Raw genomic sequence first — 10,794 nt, forward strand, 5'->3', positions numbered from 1 at the left:
CTACCATGGTCCTGCAGGCAAAGGTGCTGTGAGGAGAGGTTCTGTTACTTGGCCAGAATGCTGGCAGATTATGTCACACTGTTCCACCATTTCTCTGATGTCTCTGGTCAGAATAAGGATTTGTTCTCCCTTTAGCAGGACATCCTCTGCTACATGTGTGTCCAATCTGAACGACCAGTAAGGTAAGAGATTCTCTGGGACGGCTTTCCTGTGTACAGGCTAAACTCTGTCTGCGAACTGTCTTAGTGGCCTGGTGGTTCTGTCTTCATTCAACACGTCTCTAATCTGACCTAGTTTAGTCTTTGTCACAGGAATGTGCTCCATGACATAATCGATATAGACTCCACACTCCCTTCCCAGTGTGTCACTCTCCCTTTCCAGTGTGTCACTCTCCCTTCCCAGTGTGTCACTCTCCCTTTCCAGTGTGTCACTCTCCCTTTCCAGTGTGTCACTCTCCCTTGTGTTTTCGGATCCGAGTGGAGCTTGTGGTCACACACCAGCTGCCACCAGTTGTTATCCTGCAACATGAATGATTCTGTATTTGAATCTCTTCGTCCTCAATCTGAGTCTGAGTTCCTCGAGGAAAGTCATCAAGTGGTCAAGAGCCTATCAAGGAGATCAGGAGCTTGTGGTCTGTATGCACCGTGACGTCCAATCCCAAGAGACATATGATCATTCACTTACAGGCCCGTGTCACACCAAGGGCCTCTTTTTTGATCAGTGTGCATCGGGTTTCACTGGGGGTCAGACTCCTACACAGACATGTACATCACTGGTCTGTATTCTCCATCTGGCTGCCTCTGCATTAGCCCTCCTCCAAGGCTGTATGACGATGCATCTGCTGACACAGGAGTTTCTCTCTTTTGATCAGTGTGTATCGGGTTTCACTGGGAGTCAGACTCCTACACAGACATGTACATCACTGGTCTGTATTCTCCATCCGGATGCTTCTGCATTAGCCCTCCTCCAAGGCTGTATGACGATGCATCTGCTGACACAGGAGTTTCTCTCTTTTGATCAGTGCGTATCGGGTTTCACTGGGAGTCAGACTCCTACACAGACATGTACATCACTGGTCTGTATTCTCCATCTGGCTGGGGGCAGCCAGGGAGAAAACCTGCCAATGTAGTTCACCATCCCCACAATGCGTCTCACTCCTTCAGTACTCTGAGGTTTGGGCATGTTGATAACGGCTTTAATGTTGTCGGGATTCACCTCAGTCCCTGTTACGCTTATTTTATGTCCCAGGAACTTCACTCATTCACTCTGACCTCACAGTGTTCATTTAGAGTGAGGTCTGCATTCTCAAACTTCTGGGGAACTTTGCATATATTTGCCAATTACCAAAATGTCATCAGTATAGCACATTGTTCTAGGTATGCCTGAAACAATCTGAGAGATTCTCAGCTGGAAGTGCTCGAGTGCCGAGGAGATCCCAAAAGGCAGTCTGTTAAAACGGTACCTGCTGAAGGAGTGTAATGAAGGTCATCAAGGGCTCGGAGTCTTTATATGAGAGTATCTGCCAGAATCCCGATCAGGCATCCCGTTTGGAGAACTCTACTGCCCCGTCCAGTTTGGCAAGTGTGTCATCCACAGCTGGGAGTATGTGCCTCGTTCAGCAGACACTTCCATTGAGTCTTGTTAGGTCCACACAGATCCTAATATGAGGCAGAGTGGGCTAAGCCTCGGAAGATCGGAAGGTTGCTCGATCCAGCCTGGCTTTGGCAGAACAGCCACATGTCTCTGGGCCCTTGAGCAGAGCCCTTAACTCCCAGCTCCATAGGTGCCACTGCAGGTGGCTGCCCTTTGCTGCCAAGCTGACTCTCACCTCCATGTGTACAGAGCTCCATGTCCAGGGGCTGACAGTGCATATGGTGATGCCACCTCAGCTAACTCTGTCTTATAATACAACTTCCTGCTGATTCACCTGCCTGTTGATTTCGGCTGTTAAAATTTGCTCTCTCATATATTATAATGTGTTTAATAATAAAATACTCAGCCAGGGCTTTTGGTTTTGAATACGTCCATTTCTTTCCACTCAGGCTACCCAGATACTCGTCCAGTCCCTCGTCATCTCACGCCTGGACTACTGCAACTCGCTTCTAGCGGGTTTACCACTGCGTGCCATCTGTCCCCTCCAACTGCTTCAGAATGCAGCTGCTCGACTTGTTTTCAACCTTCTAAAGTTCCCACACCTTTCCTTTGCTACGCTCCCTCCACTGGCTTCCTGTAGCTGCCCGCATCAAATTCAAAACACTGATGCTGACATACAAAGCCAAAAATGGTCTGGCACCATCCTACCTAAAAGACCTCATCACACCCCGTACTGCACCCCCATCTCTCCGATCCTCCAGCACTGCTCGACCGGTCCCTCCACCCCTCAAGGCACAAGGACGACACACATCTCGGCTCTTCTCTGTCCTGGCACCCAGTTGGTGGAATGAACTCCCCCTTGATGTCCGAACAGCAGAAACCTTGGCTGTCTTCAAGCGACAACTCAAAGCTTTCCTTTTTCAGAAATACCTGAAGTAGTACTCTGTATTCTTACTCAGCTCTTTTCCGTGTGTGTGTATGTGTACAAAAAAATAATAATTATTGTTGCACTTTCTCAACAGTGTTCAGATAGATGGTATTCATAGCCTGGGTCCTTATTGAGCTAGTATCGGAAAAATTCATCACAGCGTCTTAAAGCACTTATGTAAGTCGCTCTGGCTAAGGGCGTCTGCCAAATACTGTAAATGTAAACGTCTCTGCAAACTATTTCTGTTCCTCAGACAAAACCAGCGTGTCATTGCTTTTCTCCCCAGTCATGTACAGCAGCGAGTTGAATGGTCTTCCTAAGTCTTTTCAGATATTCCTGAAGCTCCTCAAAATCACTCAAAGCATCGTAGGCACTAAGTCCAGCTGCTTGGCCTGTCAAAATTGAAGCTTCCTGGAGGTTCTACTGAAAATATCTGCTCCACCTCTCATGTTATTTTCTTTGCTCCCCTCTTGGAAACGCATCTGTAAGCTGGCCAGCTCCCTCACTTACTGTAGCAGGCCCTAGTATTGCCAGATCCTCTGTATTTCCTCTGACCTTCAAACTAATGTTGGTTTTCTACTCACGGGCTCCTGCTGCCGATCTTCTGACCCCATGTATAATATTCTGCTGTGAATCTTAGAATTTCCAACAGACCACGACCACAGATGCATTCAGACTCAGCCTTTTACTTCTGTATCCTCTGCTTTTCCTGTATCTCCCCTTACCCCTATACTTTAGTGCCCCCTAGTGTCCTGACATGGTTCTGTTATAAGAGTTGGTGGTGGTTATAATCAAACCCAACCCCCCGGCCGGCAACAGAATAATTCAGCCCTGTCATTTTTATGTCTTCTGTAAATATAAAACTTACCAAAGAATAGTGTCAGAATGGCAGGATGCACCTGTGTGTATGCAGACAAGTGTCCATGTTTTATACAGTCGATGGGTCAAAGTATATTCACAGACAAAAGAGGCTCAGACTGAAACATAACAGAAAAGAGTTATAACTTTCTGTTTAAATTTCTCAAAGCAAAAGAAAGCTTAATTTATCATAAAATTTTGGAAATATACAGTAACATTCTAAATGTCTCAGACTGTTTAATATATCGATCACTTTAAATTTGTATTTCTGATGCACGTCACACCCAGGGTGAACCCCTGCCCTGTGCTGGCTGGGATGGGCCCAGGCTCCCCTGCAACAATGACCCGCATGTGGATGGATGGACACTGTATGTACATTAGTCAGCCACATATGCTGTATGGCTTTGTTTTCCAGACAGTCTGGGCTACTCAGATATGTCATAATCTGATGTGTAAATGCTGACAGTCTTGATATCCTTATCAGGAAAAACTACTTGTGCATATAGATATTTCTCAATTTTTAGTCTCATCTAATATAAAAATTGGGCAATAAAAAGCTTATTTTAGTTTATGGACCACTGGATAAACACAGACATTATATACGGTTTTAGAGTCTAATGCTGAATGTTGTTTGCTGTCATTTTTCTGCCTGCATATGCTGTGACTGGTGCAGTGAAATTTGAGAATGTGTTTGTGGTCAGTATCATAGCCTCAGACAACAAACCAACGCTGTAGTGCATCACTGTGTTTACATGTGGGAGGGGTTCCAGTTACATAATGGGCTCGATCTAATTCAACTGTTTTCAACTGTTATAAACTTTTTTGAATACATAATGCAAAAATATGAAGGAATTATCTTCTTAATAAACAGCATATTGCATTTTTTTGAGTGAATTTCCATTCCTTAATTTATAGGCTTATAACGATATAATTAATAAAATTAGGGCAAACATGCTGTTTTTCTTCAAAAGTCCATGAAACATTGAAAATTGTTTTACTCTGTCGTTGGTATGTATAAAAAGTCGCTAATCTGTTTGGAATAAATGTTTGTTTCCAGTAAAATTCTCTGGCTTCTTTTCCGAAAAGTGGCTCTTCTTAATCCGGTTGCCGACCCCTGAGCCAGACTGACATCCACTGAGCTGGACAGAAGCATCTGTCGTGAAATTGCTAAGTGTGGCTGCATATCTAAGCTTTTCTGTCAGTGTTCAGGTAAACAAACTATGTATAGAAATGAGGTTTTCCTTTGGATAAGCAGACAGATGAAATATCTGTGTTCAGTAATAAAATGAGTTGAATAAGTACCTCTGACTGTCAGTCTCTTTCCCATGCGCTCATGCTTTGTGTGGCTCTGCACTGCCATCTGCTGACAGAATAAAGTAGTTGCACCCAAGACATGCTAAAGTCATACTGGAGAATTTCCACAGCAATATGACATGTTCATCTTCATTATAACCACATTCACGGTGCCTCCTGCTGACAGGCTTGATCGTAGCACATTGCTATGAGTCTTCAATCAAACTGACACAAATGTATAATATTCATGGTAACTGATATTGTATTTCTCTCCCAAAGCACCTTCTGAAGTAAGAATTGTGCTTTTGGGAAACACAGGATCTGGGAAGAGCAGCGCAGGAAATGTTATCCTGGGGGAAGAGAACGAGTCAGTGAAGATGGTACTGAAGTGGTTTGGGGAGGAAGCCCTGAAACACACAGGTGTCCTCTTCACACAGGCTGATGGGCTTAAAGAAAACCAAACCACTGAGGAATATGTGAAGGAGAACAAGGATCTGAAGGAACTTGTTGATAAGTGTGGAGGCCGAGTCCATGTCATTCACTCTAAGCACTGGAACAGAAAAGATAAAAATTCTCAGTCTGCAGATCATGGAACAACTACAGCAAGTGATGATAGAGAGGAGAGAAGCTGGGGAACCACAGGCTGTTCAGACACTGGAGGAAATGAAGAACTGGCTGTTAGAACAAAGATCATCACACCTGATCAGGAACCAGGCGAGAGTCAGGAAGACCTTCAAGCTCTGATGGAAACCTGGATGCATCAGAGTGCAGGAGTAACAGCCTTCAGATTAAACAGCTGCTGACAGCTATAGAGAACATGGTGACAAACAATGGCAGCAGTCATTACACAAATAAATCACTGCAGGTCATAGCAGAAATGGAGGTGAAAACGACAAAAGAAGAGATGGATGAGAGAGGAGAGGAAGCAGGGGAGTCTGAGATCAGGAGAAGAGCAAGAGAGAGAGTGAGCTGGGGCATTAGGGGCAGCAGGAGCTGCTGATGCTGGGGCAGTTGGGCATTAGGGGCAGGAGCAGTAGTAGGAATAGTGGGTGTAACTGCGGGGGGTTTGGCTGCAGCAGGAGCCATAGGAGGGGGGGGGGGGGGTTGAAAGAGGCAGAGCTGCAGACAGAGCAGACAGTGCAGGAGAGACTGCAGACAATGCAGCTGAAGCTGTGGCAGAGATGGCAGGAAAAACTGCGAAAGAAACTGGGGAATTGGGGCAGAGACTGAGAACAGCAAAGGAAACACCTTATAAAACACTGTAGTAGGTCACATGCAGGGAAGCAGCCGCCTGAGTGATAGATGCAAGTAAATAGCTGCTGCATTAATTATATGCAAGGAAAGAGCCGCTTCATTGGTTAAGCTGCAGGCAGGCAGGACTGTCTACTGTGACAGAAGTGTGGGGAGCCACACAAAAGCCAGTGAGACCTGGAGAATAAGCTCACAGACAGCTTCAGCAGGACTCTGCTAAGACAGGATGACTCTGCCCAGCATGAATGGGGTCAACTGTGATCAAATGCTGCACGTGAATCGGGGGGTTTAACCGGCATCCTACCCACATATTTTACATACATGGGCTACCGACTGGGGGCATCAAGAATAATTTACTGTAAGAAGCAATGATAATAGAAAATAATGACAAAACATTTCTTCTCAAAGTATTATTAGTTATGTAATTAATGTCATCTAAAGATGAATGTCACTAATATTGTTTTTACAATTCATTAGCATATTTTGTCAAATAAAAATCTATACTTTTCTTCAACACAACATGCAGCTTCTATCCCAAGCACAATCCACATTATTACTTAAAAGCTTATTGACCCTCTGATTCTGGTATCACTTACTTTTCAGTAATTTCAAGTAAACATTATCTGTGCTGTATTTGTATGATGAAACCAATCCTTGAGTCCAATATAAAATAACTGAAATAAACACACAGTCATGCAAACTTCAGCACTTTGTCTTTCAATAAAAGCTGCAGCATCAAATCCGGCCAGTTCTGATCTGCCTGCCATTTTTGCCTAAAAACAAATGCTTGTGTTATCAAAAACTATGTCATATAGCTATATTCCAGATTTATTACAGCCAAACACATCTGGGAGCTCCGAGGAACCTCCTTCTCCTTACATTTCCCTCCTTCTCACTCTTCCCTCAAATACTGTTACATTTGTCTTTTTTCCACACTCACACCCTATCTTGATCATACTCTGACTGCATGGCATCCATATGCAGGGCAAACTATTTTACAGTCTTATCTTGTATAATATGACATAAACATTGAATTTGATTTTTTTATTTTCACATCCGAACACAACGCACGAACATGAAGGGATGCGTTTGCATTTGCAACCAACCCCTCCGCAAACCCCCCTGCGGAATACTGGCCACGGACCAGGGTGGGAATCCCCAAGCTGGAAGACTGTACTGTGTCATGTTAACGTTAGCTAGCTAGTTAGCATGGATACAGAGTGCACCGGACTAAAACTATAAAACATTTGCAGCCATTAACTTATAGGTGGTAGTAACACGGAAATGACTCTTTCTGCGTCAAAATAAGGTAACTCTGTGATTTTGATACTTTATCATTTATACTTAACCGTACCTTCCTCCCATTCCTCTGTCTCTGCTTATTGACATTTAGGAGAGTGTCAGATATAAATTAACGGTGCGAAATTATCAAAGACAGACACAACAATGAAGAGATGACAAAGACACAGTTTGAAAAGTAAGTATATGTTTTATTGTAAAGCTCTTATCCTATTTTAACTTAGCCTATCTTATGATATGTTAACTTAACCTATCTTATTATGTTTTAACTTAGCTTATCTTATCCTATTTTAACTTATCCTATCTTATCTTATCCTATCTCTTTTGTACATTAACACTTAAACAGTATCTCTATTATCCCTCCGTCCCCGCCCATAACCCACAAGTCCATCAACAACATCGCTATTATCCCTCTGTCCCCGCCCATAACCCACAAGTCCATCAGGAACAATGTCTCTGCAGTCAGTCCTCCTTCTCCGGCCATATCCCATAAGTCCATGGATCCTTGTCAGGAGTTGCTGTTCCGCCGATCGCTGACGCTGCCCCTGGCCTCTCTCTGGTTGTACCTCGCAGGAGCCGTTGCTGTCCGGACGACGGAGGAACTTCAGCTGGGGCCTCCTCCTCGTCGCTCCTTCTTCCTCCAGCGTGGGTAGCCTGTCCCTCCCGCTCCACGGACGAACCCTCTGGCCCTGGTGATTTTCTTCTCTTCCAGTCTGGACAGCCGATTGTTAAAACAAGGAAAGATTATTGATATAACACATTTTATGCTATAATTAACGTGTTCTAATAAGGTCTCTTAAGCCAGGGCTTTACCTTCGGCATGTCAGGCACCCTCCGTGTCGATCGGGGCTTGTCTGTGTCATCTGTCTTCTTAATGACACCTTCCTTCGTCGTTATTTTTACTTTAATTGTAATTTTAATTTTAATCTTAACTATGTTTATTTCTTTGTTCTCCATTCTTTAGATGGCAAGACACTTCAAAATGCAACCAGTCGTTAAGATGCTCGAAAGCAGTTTGAGAAGATAAGTACATGTGATTCAAAAGCAATCAAGTTGTTGTCACGGACGCCCATTCGTACCATAACAGACAATGCGATCCTATGCAGCTCGTCGGCGACTTTCGGCCGCGTTCGGCTCCGATTCGACTGTAAGCAGATTGCCACTCTGACGTATGTGGCGCGAGACTCGGGCTTTCGGACTCAAACGCTCACAGCAATAAATCTTATGGAGAATCTCTATTAATCCATTTAAAACCTAAAACTGGCTGCATCAGAAGCGTTTCGGCAGTTTGCAAACCATAAAGACTATTTACAAGGTAATGAAACTGTTATATAAATGTGAATACGTGTGTAGGCTTGTCCCGAATTGAAAATCTCATGCCAAACAAGCTGACCCAAGTTGGCAACCCTGCGTAAGTCGCCCCCCTTATTTTATATGCAAAAATGATCATATGCAGGGGGCACATAACTGATATGAAAGTACTCATTCGTTGTCTAAAGCGATACGCGTGGTAATGTCTTGTAGCAGCGCAAATGCGTATTTACTTTATGTGCATACGCGCTGTTATGACAAGAAATCATTGTGTATTTTAGCCTTCATGCCGCGAAAGAATTACAAATTAGCCTAAATGTTAAGATGCACGGTAATTTCTTGTCATAACAGCGTGAATGCACATAAAATAAATACGCATTTCCGCTGCTACAACAAGGAGTTGCCGCACGTGTACGGGGAATGCGTACTTGCGCACCATGCAGTTATGTGCGCTCCTGATCATATGTATAGTATATTGTACAATAAATGCTATAATATTTAAGTCGTATCGTTTGCTGTTTTTTTAATATTTTAATCATCATTTTCTTCGTTCATTCCTGACGACAATTGGGGCAGAGACTGTCATACGCTCTCGGTAACACTCACAACCAGATGTAGCACAACAGTGAAACATTTACAAATGTGACAAAAGGTCTTCTGTGTGTCCATTAATTCATACATAGAGTTTTAATCCCGTTTCATGAAAAGCTGTAGTTATGTTGCCCCTGACAATTCCAAAATTCTTTTTGCAGCAAACTGACAAACCGAATAAGCCCAGGACACTGGAAAATGGTTGAAAAACATGGTAAAGTAGATTTCAGCATTTTCTGTCGTTACATTTGTATTAGAATTGTAAGAAATGTTTTCGTTAGTGTTATTTTGTATTTTGCAGGATGTTCCTCAACAGATTGGTTCTGTGGACTGTGGCGCGTTCAAGTTGATTGTTGTCACGTCAGGGATCGGGGAAGCAGGAGCAGGAAGATGGAGAATCTGGAAACCAGCTAGGAACACAGGACAATAGAAGTAGGGACTTAAATGACTGGACGGGGAAAATATATTTTGACGCGGAGTTAAATACATAGAACTAATGAAAACAACTGGAAACAGCGAATGACATTGGGATTCCACACGAGGTTAACGAGGGGGCGTGGCACACGGGAGGATCGGACGAGCGCGCGTGACAATTGTAAGAGTCCACCTTGAATTGTTGGACGTAACACTTGTGATACAGAGAATGTATTGAAGTGTTTTTCCCCGCCCTTTTATCAGTATGCACTGTGCATGGCCTTGGTGTGTCTTGAGTATTACAAAATGCACCATGAACTGTCTATATTATATATCTATATTATATTTTTATTTAGGCCATAATATGTGATCTTGATCTGTGGTTTTTCAGTGAGTTGGAGGGATTTGACAAAAACATCCTTTTAGAAATGTGTGAGGAAGTAAGTTCTTTTCTTTTTGACAAGCAGTGTATCTGTCAGGTTTGCGACACAACAGATAAATTAAATATTTTATTTCACTCCTCAGGGTCAAGACTCTGGTCTCCAGCTCACCGCTCTGTGTTACATTTCCATGGCCATTTTGTCTGATAGTATCATTCGATTTTTCTATGCTATAGTTTTTTTGTTTAATCATTGCACGGTATATAAATTATTATAAATAATAGTTTATTTTCCTCGTGATGTATGTGTGCCTAAAAGTATTAAATAGAAGTAAAAGTTTCCTCAGTAATGTATTTCATGAACTGATATTTTCCCAACAAAACCCATGTTTGCATTCAAGTCTCTGTCATATTTTCTACATAATATTTGCAACAACCATTATGAAAATTTTGCAGAATATGTACTACAAGCCTCTCCAGTTGCAGCCACACCCATATCCAAACTCACATATAAGGCATATTTGTATATTGTTTCCAAGGTACCAGCATTCCTACAGAACCATGTTACATAATATATCCACATATAGGCAATTTCAGTGTGAGTCCTGATGCATTATGCATACTGCTTTCAAATCTGTCATCAAAGCATTGACTGTAAAAAACATGGAGACCAAAATGTCTCTAAAAGGTGAAAACGCAACATGTCAAGCGCCCCCTACTGGCTGGCTGCAGTACTATTATTAGCACCACCCATACCAATGTGTTTCAGTGGTAAGAGGCGATTTTCCACATTACTTTCATGTCTTTCCATCTACACAATAACAAAACATTTCTTCTCAATGTATTATTAGTTATGCAATTAATGTCATCTAAAAAT

General features: G+C 42.8%; 1 long non-coding RNA gene across 1 annotated transcript; it reads left to right on the forward strand.

The window, feature by feature from the left end:
* Window positions 1-9,888: 9,888 nt before the first annotated feature.
* On the forward strand, window positions 9,889-10,267 carry LOC125727141 (uncharacterized). The gene is made up of 2 exons (XR_007388565.1): window positions 9,889-9,978; window positions 10,064-10,267. It is a non-coding gene; the product is annotated as an uncharacterized LOC125727141 (long non-coding RNA).
* The last annotated feature ends 527 nt before the right edge of the window (window positions 10,268-10,794 follow it).

The sequence above is a fragment of the Brienomyrus brachyistius genome, unplaced genomic scaffold (genome assembly GCF_023856365.1).
Source record: "Brienomyrus brachyistius isolate T26 unplaced genomic scaffold, BBRACH_0.4 scaffold87, whole genome shotgun sequence".
Taxonomy (NCBI): Eukaryota; Metazoa; Chordata; class Actinopteri; order Osteoglossiformes; family Mormyridae; genus Brienomyrus; species Brienomyrus brachyistius.